Source organism: Coregonus clupeaformis, chromosome 6, assembly GCF_020615455.1.
Source record: "Coregonus clupeaformis isolate EN_2021a chromosome 6, ASM2061545v1, whole genome shotgun sequence".
Lineage (NCBI taxonomy): Eukaryota > Metazoa > Chordata > Actinopteri > Salmoniformes > Salmonidae > Coregonus > Coregonus clupeaformis.
The window spans coordinates 10441838-10456464 of NC_059197.1; the positions used below are offsets into that span (position 1 = coordinate 10441838).

A 14627-nucleotide genomic window follows, 5' to 3' on the forward strand; every position below is an offset into this window, starting at 1 on the left:
GAGTGGACAGCCAATAGGAAGGCAGCCCAGAAGAGACTCCGCCCTCTTCAGGACCATGCTGTCCGCAGTGATGACATTAGATCCAGACTACAGGTGAGAGGAGATTACCTTGGTTTTAGGGCAATATCACTCTGATCCTTCTAAATTATACAAAAAGTGATTATTATGATAATCAGTGACACAGCCAAAACATTTTGTACAGCATCCCAAATGGCACCCTATTCCCTATGTCACTGATTATCATAATAATCACTTAGAATAATGATCATAATCAATTGAAATTATGCTCAAGGCGATTAACATCATATGGGGTAAACAAACTGCCATCAGAATAAGATGGAATAAGGAAAACTCCACTCTGCCTGATGATTTATCCTTATTGACCAGGAGTTGGAGAGTGTGTGTGAGATGGTGGTGACAAGCACAGACCCAGAGTGGAGTCTCCCACTTTGGAGAGCATGCAAACAGAGGGACTGGACAACTGCAGAGTCACTGACGTTACTATGGAGGAACCCCACGGCTGATAAAACAGTGGGAAATTCTATCTATAAATGGAGTTTGATAAGGTCATAGATGATATATGTTGGATATGTTATAAAATACATTTATACTTCAAATATGAATCAGTTAAGTAGCTTTTTCTGTAAACAAGATGACATACTGTTCAAAATTACTGTCAGATATTACAACAGCCCTACTTTGTGAGACTGCTTAATGCTGCTTTATTGTAGTAATTGTATACTGTATCTGAAATATCAGTTACTTCAATTTTTGATTTTCATTAGTTGTATATTTATTTATTTCCTTACTTATGTAGGCCTATGTATCCAGCAGTTCAGCTTTTTTCTGGGGGGTGGCAGGTCGCCAAGTGGTTTAAGAAGCGAGCCTGCATCCGGAGGGTTGCCAGTTCGTGTCCAAGCTCAGATACCATGTCTCAGGGGGTTGGGTCCTGAGCATAAAGACAGTGCAGAGCTGAAAATGTTTCTCCTCGGGTCCGTTCAGAATTGATATATTAATATCAATTCTGTGATTTCCCCAATACAGTATTATGATAACCAGCTACAAAGGGGTATTTGGTTTCACATCTTTGAATATAACACAAGCATGTAAACATTCACTCCAAAACAGTGTAGGTAGTAGGGGAGACTGGGGTTGGTTGTCTCACGGGTTGGTTGTCTCACGGGTTGGTTGTCTCACCGGTTGGTTGTCTCACGGGTTGGTTGTCACAGTGCTTAATGTCTTTCAAGATAAAAATGTGTGTCCTCTATAGGAGAGGTCATTCATGTGGTCATTTCAGATCAGGATCACAAAACATTGAGGTGAGAGGAATATTAGCATTTTTCGCAAGCATATTCATATGCTTGTTATTTCGTTAATAAATAGTTGTATGATGGGAGTATCCATAAACAATTAATTTTATTGAAAAGAGGAAAGGGAGAGCTTTATTTCAAGCCTATTTGTCAGTTCATAGGTCAAGCCATGTGGTAACTGTCATCTTAATTAGCACTTGTGGGGGGTGGTTGGGGATGGTTGTCACATTGTGACAACCATCTCCATTGTAACAATGTACCCAGTAAGCTAAATGACGTTGAAAAGACACCTAGAATACTTATTTTCCGAATGTTGAAAAGACGTCTATGTTTGACAAGTTTGGACAGCACAGTACAGTACAGAGCACAGTATATTACAGTACAGTACAGTTTAATTCAGCAGAGTACAGCACAGTACAGTCCAGTTGAGTTTAATTCAGTAGAGTAGAGTACAGTATATTACAGTACAGTTTAATTCAGTAGAGTACAGTATATTAAAGTACAGTACAGTGCAGTACAGTACAGTTCAATACAGTACAGTACAGTTGAATTCAATATAGTACAGTACAGTATAGCAAAGTAGTGTACAGTACAGTATAATTCAGTAGAGTACAGTACATTAGATTACAGTACAGTAGAGTTACATTTAATTCAGTACAGTAGGATACAATACAGTACATTTTACTGTACTCTACCCTACTGTGCTGTACTATACTGTACTGTATCCTACTGTGCTCTACTGTACTGTAATGTACTGTACTGAACTGAACTATACCATACTTTACTTTACTGTACGCTACTGTACTCTACTCTACTGTACTGTACTGAATACACTGTACTTTTCTTTACTTTACTGTAATGTACTGAATACACTCTACTTTTCTTTACTTTACTGTACTGTACTCTTCTGTGCTCTACTGTATACTGTGCTGTCCAAACTTATGAAACATGGATGTCTATGATTGGTTCAGATTTGGTCTGGTCCGAACCTGCTTGTCAAAACTGTGAGTCATGTCTCATGTGACTCCGACTGAGAGTCAGCAACATTCACACACACATACACACACACACGCACACACACACACGCACACACACACACACACACACACACATACACAAATTCCTTGTTTTCAACACAAAATTGAATTAACACAAATGTTTACAGCTTTACTTTTTTCATTTTATAAAAATATTTCATTTTCATCCAAATATCAGATGATTACTGTTGTTTGTTTTATTAAGCATTGATATGACGATTTGAGAGGAGTAAGAATTACAATGTCAAAGCAAATGTTCAACTATGTTTAATTTATTTGTACGTATTTATTTGTATTATGTTAGACAGAAATACTGTTCAATAATTAAAGGCTTTACTTTTTCTAAAACTTTGTAAATTGGTTAAGTTGTTGCTGAAAAACAAATGGCAAACACTGTGACAACCAACCCCATACTGTGTGACAACCGGGATGGGGCTGCTTGTCACAAGTGGACAGAGTGTGTTTGATGGCTTATAACTCCATGTTGGAATATGATAAAACGGGTCCCCATTTCAACCCAAGATATTGGTCTTTCTCTTAATATTAAAAATAGTATTGTAAGATATACTGGTGCTGAGAAATACACAAATTAGTAAAAAGTGTGACAACCAACCCCAGTCTCCCCTAAACAATCCAATCCAGGACTATGCAAATCTCTAAAGTTGTGCAACAGCTCACATTTCAGCTCTTCTGATTACTTGCGATGGTGTTCTAACTCCTCTGTCCTTGAAGCATGTGGAGTTCATGGTGCAGAGGACCTATGGTCACAGTTTGCGTTCCTGTCGCAATTATGCAATCTTATTGGCATTTAGCCGACTCCTGTTCCACAAAGCTTGATATGAAAGGATCGATGCCAGCCAGGGAAAGATTGGGCCTCTCGCAGGTGGTTGGCGCGTCGATGATATCAAAGTACTTGAGAGTGTGGTAGGTCTTGGGTCCGCCATGATTGGGTGGCTTGTTAGTATGCTTGAATATTTAATGTCGCGGTCTGAAATGTGAGAGATAGCAAACTCAATTTACTGCCGGCAGAAAATAATTTATTCCCATGCCGTGTTCAGAGCCTAGACCTGTGCCTGCTTGCCTACAATTTACTGCATGATGCGTGTAATGTGGCTAACTCACCGTTTCCCATGTTCTTCTGTGTAACAAGAGGTTTTAATCTCTTCCTTGATGTCTATGTCGCTGATGGACAGTGGAGGGTGTCTAAGCTTGCTGGGCAAGTCGAACTGCAATTACATCTCGAGAGAGAAGAGAAGAGAGAGAGACAGAGAAGGAGAAAGAGGGTGAGAGAGGATGAGAGGGAAAGGAAGAGAGAGAGGGAAAGATTGATGGAGGGAGAGAGATAGAGAGGGAGAGAGCGACAGAGGGACAGAGACAGAGAGAGAGGGAGTGGGACAGAGAGAAAGAACGTGAGAGAGAGATGCAAAATCAGCCCTGTACATGCACATTTGCCCTGAACATTACACTCTTGTCGGCGTCGATGAAGAGGCTCGGAAATTACATTTTTTTTTTATTGTCTCGGTGCTAGTGGCCTCAAAGTCGTCAGTATTAATGACATCTGACACTGTGGTCTCTCCCTCCAGGATGGGGTGAGCTGGCATGCTCAGAGGGTCCCACAGAGAGAGAGAGAGAGAGAGAGAGAGAGAGAGAGAGAGAGAGAGAGAGAGAGAGAGAGAGAGAGAGAGAGAGAGATAACTACCGTGGGATATGCGTCAACAGCAACCTTGGGAAAATCCTCTGCATTATCATTAACAGCAGACTAGTTAATTTCCTCAGTGAAAACAATGTACTGAGCAAATGTCAAATTGGCTTTTTACCAAATTACTGTACGACAGACCACGTATTCACCCTGCACACCCTAATTGACAAACAAACAAACCAAAACAAAGGCAAAGTCTTCTCATGCTTTGTTGATTTCAAAAAAGCTTTTGACTCAATTTGGCATGAGGGTCTGCTATACAAATTGATGGAGAGTGGGGTTGGGGGAAAAACATACGACATTATAAAATCCATGTACACAAACAACAAGTGTGCGGTTAAAATTGGCAAAAAACACACACATTTCCACAGGGCCGTGGGGTGAGACAGGGATGCAGTTTAAGCCCTACCCTCTTCCCATTTGTACTTTAACTATTTGCACATTGTTACAACACTATATATATACATATATATACATAATATGACATTTGAAATGTCTTTATTCTTTTGGAACTTCTGAGTGTAATGTTTACTGTTAATATGTTTTGTTTATTTCACTTTTGTTTACTATCTACTTCACTTGCTTTGGCAATGTTAACATACGTTTCCCATGCCAATAAAGCCCTTAAATTGAAATTGAATTGAGAGAGAGAGAGAGAGAGAGAGAGAGAGAGAGAGAGAGAGAGAGAGAGAGAGAGAGAGAGAACGATCAGTTACTTTAAATTGGTCAGTGTTGAGAGTAAGAACCAAAGAGAAATGATGATGTTAGTACACAGGAGGAGCTGTTATTGGGAAGGTAGTGTTTAACTGAACTAAATACCATAACTATAACAGTGGCTATTATAGTCTACACAAGGGAAGCATCTATCCCCAAAACACACCACTATCTACTGAACATTCACCTTAAGGCATAAAGCATAAATCATAAAACTTGTATTCAGAGGAGGAGACAACAGGACAAATGACCTGTGTGAATTGACCCCTACCTATGAACACTCTGCAGGTACTCCACAGGCGCACAGTGCAGTCTATAGACGAGGTGAGCAGTACTTGGTCATTGTCAACAATCTGCAACCTGGACAAGATGGTAAAAGGCAGGGAGGGCGTGAGCAAAATGTGAAGCACAATTTTGTTGTTTATGTTTGAGAGGGTGTTGCCGATTAGCAGGTGCTGCACGTACCCGGTGATGCTGCCGGTATCGTATGCCAGTAGTTTTCAGCTGAATAAATAAAGATGCTTTTTACTTTTTGAATTCATAGATCAATATAATGCTCTGAGACAAAATAAATCCTGCTCTCTTTTGATCTCTTTTTATCAGACCTGTTCTAACGAGTTGAGAAAACAATCTTACCTCTCGGGGGGGGGGGGGGTTCTCTGAGCCAAGAGCATAGCCAAGTTGGTCAGCCACATACAGTGCGGTGTCTTCCTTTGTCACTGCCAGTTTAGGGATCTGCTGCTGGAACCTAGACTGAGGAACATATTACTTTGGTCACACTTGGTTCATAATGTTCACAAAGAAGCCTTAATAAACATTTTATAAATATTGTACATAGGCTACTATTAATAAATAAGCACAATAATGTATAATATGTTATCATTACAATATGCATTTTAAGCATTTACTATAGTTTCTAACACATTTCTAAGCATATATACACATTTATTGAGGAAGAATTTATAATGGCTTATTAAGGAAAGTTATTATAATAAAATGTAGTTATTGCTTCATGCTTCATGATTTCTAGAAAAAGCCCAAAGTATAAACATAAAAACGAGCACATGGACAGTTGCCATGGTAACACATACTGCCTTGAAGTTGGCCATGAATTTCCCGCCGTTGAGCACGTTCGAGAAATGAATGTAACCTTTGTTTGAAGACATAACATTTTACATAATTAGAACATATTCCTCTGTGAATTGCACTGCACAATATATTATTATACATTTTATTTCCTATAATATATAATATATAACATTAAGAAGATGCTTTTATCCAAAGTGACTTACAGTAATGTGTGCATACATTTTCATATGGGTGGTACCTGTAGGAATCGAACCCATGATTCCTGACACTGACCTGAGGGTCCTGAGGACAGGAGGCATGAAGCGGAGGAGAACTCAGCATGTAATGCTTGGCTCCTCAAGAAGATGATGCTGGGAGCACTGGTATCCATCCCTTTTAGGGCACAAACATCCCACACTTCGTATTTTATTTCCTATTCCCTTTATACTTAGTCCCTTTATACTGCACATTCCTCATTACGTTTTGAAAAAATGATTTACCCTGAGGATTGTTCTACACTAAAAAAAAAAAGGGTATGGTCAAGGTGCATTTTTCCCAGGGTACAAATATATTTGGTGTACCCTCAAGGGTACACTAATGATTGGTGCTGATCTGTACCTTTGCTTAGTAGAAAAGTTACAAATTGACAATGTATTGAAGAAAGGTACTTATTTGTACACACATAAGGAACAATGATGAATCCTCATGTGCCATCTCTTTTGAGGCGTGGCTTAGTGGGGGCTGGCTTTCAGTTAGCTCTTTTTGGCCACCCATGAGTGGAAGTGTTGTACCAGATTATGTGGTCTGTGGTTATGTTTAAAAAAAATTCTAAAGTCTTTATAATGGCTAACATAAGAGTATGTGACAATAAGAGATGTTATGACCTTAAACCAACACCTTGCTACATCATCAAGTGGTTCGGGCCTGGTGGCGTAATGGTTGAGTTGATGGCTTGACAGTCGTTGGACCTGGGTTTGAATCCCAGTCGAGGATACCTGCTGAATTTGCTACTTTGTGGCAATCGGAGCATCGTGTACACGTGAGGGACTTGGTATAGAGAAGAGGTACATTTTTGCCACTTAAAAATAACAAATGGCTTCGTCACTGTGGTGGTACTCTAAAAAGGCTAATTTGCACCTTTTCTAAAGGTACACTTTTGTACCTTGTCCCCTAAGGTACACTATTGGTTCATCTAAGGTACGAACTGCAAGGGTACAATTAGCTACCTATAACTAATGGTACAATGGATGTACCCTACAGCGTTTGTACCCCTTTAAGTACAATTCAGTACGTTTTCTTCTGAGAGTGTAGGCTTTAGCTACACTCTATGGCGTGCAGGCGAACCACTCAGGTTTGATAGTGTGATCTGACCTTGGGAATGGCAGCAGTCAGGTGGCTGGCAAAGTGACACTGGATGTGTCCAGAGACCAGGTTCCACACAATGACCTCCCATCATAGCTTCTGGTGGCAAGGAGGGATGGGGGGACACTGTGCAACACACAGGATGTCCTCTATGTTGCCCCTCCTCTCGGGACAGTACAGGAAGACTATTCAATTCTATAATTCTATTAAATTGTAGTCCATTCTATAATTCTATTCTATCTATTCTATTGCATTTTATTTTATTATATTATATTCCATTTATATTTATTCGTCCCCGCCAGATCTACATCACTGGCCAACAAGAGCTTGAATGATCGACAGCAGGAATGGGCAGTCCTCTGAGCCTGAGTGTCTGCAGGTTTTTGGTGCTTTCTTTCAAATCAGTGTCTAATTTAAATCATTAGACCTTAGAACCGAAGTGTGTACTACTCAGTGACATGATGGATGAATCAGTAGCATGACGGATGAGTCAGTGGCATGATGGATGAATTAGGTACCAAGCAAAGGAGAAAACCCTCATGGACCGGAGCTCCCCATGCATGACCTGCAGTAGTATATCAAAGACAACTGGGGCCGACAACTGGGGTCGTAAAGTAGGAGTGCTGATTTAGGATCAGTTTAGCCTTTTAGATAACAATGAATACGATTATATGGACAGGGAGGGCCTGATTCTAGATCAGCACTCCTACTCTCAGCTACTTAATACGGCCCCTGACATAGGCACTCAGATTAGCCCTATATATTCTGATTGGCATTGCATGTCTAGTTCCCTATTCATGTTCCTCATTCATTTCTTATTCACCAGATCGTCTTGCCATGAGGTCTGAGGCTTCTGGACGTAGTGAGGCTCTTCTGGTGAATCCTAGCATGGAAACATACAGGGCATGCAGTCAACATTTTGAAACAAGGATCTTTAACCAGCAGTCTATTGTTGAAGTCTACAAATGAGAGAAGCATGTGTGTATTTCTAACTGGATCCCTCTAATGCCCTTTTTGTGACTTCGTAAAGTGGCTCTGTTCTCTGTGCCTCTGACCTCGTCCCCAGGCAATGTGGATGGAAGTGGCTGGGAACGAGATTACTATGCCTCATAGTCCCGTGGTATTTGTTATTTTATCAAACAGTGGGTACAGAGGGTACTTATGGAGAAGGACAGAACAGTCTTTGAAAAGGTATGATGTTCTCGATGCTCTCAGAATCAAAGTTGGATTGGAGGGCTCTGTGGGAGAAATTACAGCACTGTGGACAGGTCCATCAGTGGAGGCTCCTCAGAGGAGGAAGGGGAGGACCATCCTCCTCAGTGAATTTCATAAAACATTTAAAACATTTAAACATTTATCATTTTTTAGATAAAACTATACTAAATATAATCGCGTCAACAAATAATTTATTAAAACACACTATTATGCCATGAAGGTCTACAGTAGCCTCCACAGCACTCTGTAAGGTAGCACCATGGTGTAGCCGGAGGACAGCTAGCTTCCGTCCTCCTCTGGGTACATTGACTTCAATACAAAACCTAGGAGGCTCATGGTTCTCACCCCCTTCCATAGATTTACATAGTAATTATGACAACTTCCGGAGGACGTCCTCCAACTTATCAGCGCTCTTGCAGCATGAACATGTTGTCCACCCAATCACAGGATTAGAGAATTAATCTAGTACTGAAAGCATACGCTACAGCTAGCTAGCGCTGCAGTGCATAACATAGGTGAGTCAACGAGAGAGAAAGACAATAATTGAACTTTTTTTAACAAATTAATTTCTTCAAAAATGAAGGAGAAGCAAGAGAGAGAGAGAGATTTCTTTTTTTTTTACTTTCAGTTTCACTTACTTAGCTAGCAAATGCAGCTAGCTAGTTTCGCCTACTCAAACACCCTGTTCAAACAGAGGGATGCTGGCTATGACTATCCAACACAACACTGGAACTCTTCCAAGTCAAGGTAAGCTTGTAGTTTTACTAATTTATTGCCACCAGGGCCCGCCGGTGTAAGTGCTAAACTGCTTACTGACTGCACACTGTAACATTACATTATATTAGCTATGTAGACTATGACGTTACTTTAGCTAATATGGTGACAACGATGTAGGCTGTGTGTAGCGGTTATGATATGGTTTGGCTTGGAAAGGTTTTTTCGCCTGGTCACATACAGCTGATGTGTTGTGTATTGAAGTCCACAAGAGAAGAGAAAAGGTGAGCACATAGATGCAAGAAGGAATATAAAGTGGCTGCTATGAACGTGAACTGTGTTTACGCGTGATCAGGGGTGTATGTATTCCGCCAATTCTGTTGAAAAACGTTTCTTAAATGGAAGCAAACAGAACATACCTGAATTTGTCCAATAGAAACTCTTGTTTGCAACTGTTGGACTAATGATTACACCCTATACCTCAAATTTTTCTCTCGAAATGTGTGCACCTATGTTGTAAACTTTCATTCATAGGCTAGGTTGTAGCATCCTCATGATGGGTATAGGGAAAATTCAAGCATCATGTAGTAGCCTAAACCTATCAGTGTTACATTGAACTGGGTGAATGGAATATGAATGAAAGTCATCCAATATGCTGTAATGGAAATAAGGCCATGCTCATAAAAAAAATGGTCCTCTCTAATCTTAAACGGCACTGACCGCCACTGAGGCCCATGTATACCTTTGTTACTACAGGTCTGGAAGGATGGGAGTGTCACTGATGTGCTATGGAATATGGAATTCTATAGAAAGTAAATTCTTTAGAACCTATCGCCTAGACCTCTGAGTTGGTTATCTTCCTTTAATGCTTACGAGTCGCTTATGCTGAAGAATAGTGTAGAAGAAGAGGTATTTTTCAAACAGATGTGATCGCGAGGTTAGATAGGCTACATGGTAAATTGGTAATCAAGGAAACACTCAAAGACTGCCATACATACGTAATACATTTTGAAGAGGAAGGCAAGCTTATTAGGACGTTTATATTCCTCGCTGATAATATACTCTCAGAATATACTCTTGAAGGGTTTTCAAAGATTGTCTCATGTGTTTTGTGAAGTCTTAATCTTAAAACGCTTTGAATTTGGCATGGCTACCGGTGCAGACCCTCAGGCAGTCTCTGCTCTGGCGAGGCGAATGCAGAAGGTAATGAAAATGGAAATGGGATCTCAAGGCAATAAAGTTGAATAGGTTCTAAGGGGAAGACGGGTCATTGGAGTCAGTAAATGTATAGAATCCAATAGTGAAATCATTCACATAGAGAAAATGTGTCCTTTCTGGCTCATAGAGATAGTCCTTCTTCACCTCTATACTCACAGAGCAGATGTCAATCCTGCGGTCCCATCCAACAGACATCACACACCTGGAAAAATTAATTGCACGAGGTTAAGATGAATCATTATTCCTCTCAAATCAACAGTTGCCACATCCATCATTAGTTCTACTCACGTGTTTCTGTGGACTGTCAGGTAGCTGCAATCACACACCTCGTTGCACTCCCCATCTGTGTAACATGTTAATGTGAAATTACTATAGCACATTAGTGGTTATGTAGCCTGTTATGGAGGCAGTTGACATAAGGGATAACAACAAATTAGCCTGTCATCTATAATGCCAATTATAGTTACCTTTATAATGTCTTATGCCGATGTTCATAATGTTAATGACTGTCTATGACGGATGTTATAATGTCTTATATAGCTGTAATAACGGCTTTATGAATGCATACATAAGGGGGGCTACAGTAAAGTGTTACCGAATCACCTCATGCAGCATATAACAGAGAGAAGAAAAAAAAAACTGAACACTGCAATTCTCCTAATACCACCTTTATACTGTGGGATATGAATTAGAATGTACTCACCCCTTTTAAGTATCTTCAGACACTGACCATTGTTAAAGTTCCAGATCTTAAGAAAGCCATCTCTCCCCACAGTGACCAGTCTATAATGAGGAAGTTTAATCTTATTTCTTTCTTTCCAACATTTATTGAAATAAATGTATTTTTGTAGTTTTATTTTGAACAAAATAAGGCAAACACCACAATACAAACACACAAATACAAACAAAACACCATCAACAGTGTACACTCTTCATCACTCTTCATTTTCGTAATTACTCTGAGTGTCCATTAGGTAGGAGGTAGTATGGTCACACTGCACTTATGGGAAAATATCACATTGCAATAATCATTCATTAAAAATAGCTTCACATACCTCCTTCCTTTGGGGTCAAAGGTCATACAGATAATGGCAGACTGTCCCTGGGCACCACCAAACTCATTTACCTGGCTCCCTGTGTCAAGAATCCCACACCTTCACCACCTAGGATCAGTTAGACAACATGTGGTGTGACCAATGACATCATATCATATACAATATATCTGTAGTGTTCAGTACATATTTTTATACCACAGCATTGTTGAATACTCATTTCTTATTGGCTGGAAGGGCATTCTAGAATGGACATTAAAACCAGATATCGGGACAGTTGGAAAAGATATCGGGACAGTTGGAAAAGATATCGGGACACCATGCAATAATATGTGCCTACACATGCACACCGTACATGCACAAAGTTACAGAAAGCTAAACCAACTACACAAACTGAAATTGGATACATTGTAAACGCAGGACCAACGAGGAAAAAACTTAGCTAACTAGATTAATTTGTTTTTGCAGAGACATATTTTTGGGGAGCATCTGATGACCTAACGTGAATTAATTTCTCCTGTCCCCTCCGCTGCTAAAGCTGTCAAATCCTCCCACGTCTCTAGTTTGACCAGCTATTTTAAGCAATTGATATTCCCTCTTATACCACAGTTGCCAAAGAAAACAATACTAAGCACACATTTACCGGTATAAATTATTATATTTTATTTATATTTTCATTTATGTAAGCGAATTCATACTTTCACATATTTTGGTTGCTAGAGACGCGACCCAGTCGTTCATTCGATTAGTTCGATATTATGGACGAGACCCAGTCGTTCGTTCTTTATGTTCCATTGCTCGCTGGCAACGTTCCTATCCCCTGCTTGCTAGCTGGCCAGCTAGCTAAGGCTAACACAGTCACCTCTGCAGCCAGAAAATCAGCAAAGTAGCTGTTTTCTAATGACATTCATTTGGATACATCCATAACAATGAGCTGATAATGCCCGATTTTCCTGGCATAGCTAGAAAAGTTTATTGTCAGGACAATCGTCAACACTGACTGTTAGTTACGAGAAGATTGCATTGCATGTCAAACAATAGGCTAGAATCTAGCTAAATAGTTTGTTGCTAGCAAAACTGCCAATATGACAAACAAATAAAAAAATATACATTTCTGAAAACAGCTGGTCAAACCAGAAACATTTGGGAGGATTTGACAGATTTAGCGACAGAGGGGACAGGAGAAGTTAATGTTAATCTCTCACCACGTTAGGTCATCAGATGCTGAACAATCCAAAAACAAATCAATCTAGCTAGCTAGCTAATTTTCCCCAAACATCAGACACCCCCTGACCTCGGACACTTTCTAGCGGTTGGAGAACTGAATCACCTCGAGCTCAACATTTAAATGGGCTGAAAAATAACGGTAAGTTTTGTGACTAACGACACCCTTTTAGCTAGCTGACCACCGATTTTCAGTGCAATTTATGTAAGTTAAGTTAGGTTTTGAGAGTTTTCAAAAAAGTTATATGTACACATTTTGTGGAACACGCTGCATATTGTAAAATTCGACTGCGCGACAGACCACACCTAATTTAATATCCAACTTTTTACCTCTGAAATATAGCTAACGGATTTTCTAATGTTGCTATCTTAGTTGCTAAATGTTGATAGAACTGCTAAGTAAGCAAAAAGGAAAGAAATTGTAAGTGTTAGATAATACATATCACGAAAACAGCTGCATGTTGTCAAGCTTTACCGTATCAAAATTGGAGTCCTCTGACGGAGGCGTTTTGCACAATCTGCAAAAATGTATTTGGAAATTTGAACCATGAACTTTTCGACACCTATCACTGTTGGCTATATTTCATCTTACAACAGCTACATAGAGGCAGTATTTAGTTAAATGGTACAATGTATGCATCAATATTACACTAATTGGGACACTAATTTTCATTACAGATAACATCAAACAAAAAACGTGGGTACACTTTCAGTTATTGTGAAAACTTTCATCACCTTTCAATGCCTTAGCTTTGAAATGTAAATGTTTATACATATTCAGATTGAGTTATCTTTCTAAAATGTGTATAAATAAATAATTAAATAATTAGTCATTTAGCAGACGCTCTTATCCAGAGCGACTTACAGGAGCAATTAGGGTTAAGCGCCTTGCTCAAGGGCACATCGACAGATTTTTTCACCTAGTCGGCTCGGGGATTAGAACCAGCGACCTTTCGGTTACTGGCACAACGCTCTTAACCACTAGCCAATAGTATGCCAATAGTATGCCAAGTTATTTAGCTACATGTATTTACCACTGCAGCATGGAGAAAGTGAAGAGGAAGCAATGGAGTGAGGTGGACATGTTCCATGCCATGGAGGACTGCGGGGCAGGGATGGCTATCCGCCAGGCTGCCAAGGTTAGGCATCTTTTGTTTTTAGGAGATTACCATGTGTATGTGAATTTTATCTGCTAGTAACAGTTTTCTTTTCTTATCTACCAAGGTGCATGGTGTACCTCGGCAGACCCTGGCGGACAGGCTGAGCGGCCGGGTGACCCATGGTTGTCGCAGTGGACCACCCACATTGCTTGCACCAGAGGATGAAAAGTATCTGGTGCAGTACTGTATCTACTGCGCCAGCCATGGGTTCCCCTTCACCAGACAGAGGCTGATGAAATACGCAGACAAAATCCGCAGGTATTTGGTGTTCTATGTGTTTATGTATGTAGAATGCTGGACTGACTGTTATCAATGTGTGTGATGTAAATGTGGATGTGTATGGTGATGCCAAAACAAACATTTTCATCCTGGATGGACAATTATATATTCTATTCTATTGTAGGTTTCGGCACCCAGGGAAACAATCCCACCACTGGGGAAGAGGTGGTGGGAAATGTTCAGGAGGAGGCACAAGAACCTAAGCATGAGGAGGCCGGACACCCTGGACAGGGGGAGAGCTGAGTGTGCCACACGTCCGACGATGGACACCTTCTTCACTTCTTATGAGAAGCACTTGGAGGAGAGTGGGTTGAGGGAGAAACCCAGACAAATCTATAACTGCGATGAGTCTGGGTTTCGTAGCGACCAGAGCAGGCACAAAGTGCTGGCTCCCCGGGCGCAAAACACGTGTACCAGCAGGCTCCGGGGACCAAGGAGCACATCACAGTGCTGGCCTGCTTCAATGCAACTGGGGAGGACATCCCCCGTTTATCATCTACCCCAAGTGTTTCCCCGGTGGCCACTACACACTGGGAGGCCCCCCAAGCCTTGTATGGACGGTCAAGCAGTGGCTA

The 14627-nt window shown here is 40.5% G+C and overlaps 2 long non-coding RNA genes across 3 annotated transcripts; both read right to left on the minus strand.

Annotated features, from left to right (window-relative positions):
• Positions 1 to 753: 753 nt before the first annotated feature.
• Positions 754 to 5264, minus strand: LOC121568218. Of its 2 annotated transcripts, XR_006001213.1 has the most exons (5): positions 5226 to 5264; positions 5032 to 5120; positions 3470 to 3573; positions 3026 to 3335; positions 754 to 949 (listed from the first exon to the last, which is right to left on the minus strand). It is a non-coding gene; the product is annotated as an uncharacterized LOC121568218 (long non-coding RNA). The 2 variants fall into 2 exon arrangements; XR_006001212.1 differs by lacking the exon at positions 754 to 949 and having other exon boundaries at positions 2641 to 3335.
• A 143-nt stretch (positions 5265 to 5407) lies between these two features.
• LOC121568219 lies at positions 5408 to 12749 on the minus strand. Its single transcript, XR_006001214.2, has 9 exons — positions 12595 to 12749; positions 11393 to 11500; positions 11041 to 11120; positions 10626 to 10680; positions 10494 to 10539; positions 8014 to 8073; positions 6123 to 6221; positions 5852 to 5910; positions 5408 to 5513 (listed from the first exon to the last, which is right to left on the minus strand). It is a non-coding gene; the product is annotated as an uncharacterized LOC121568219 (long non-coding RNA).
• Positions 12750 to 14627: the final 1878 nt, after the last annotated feature.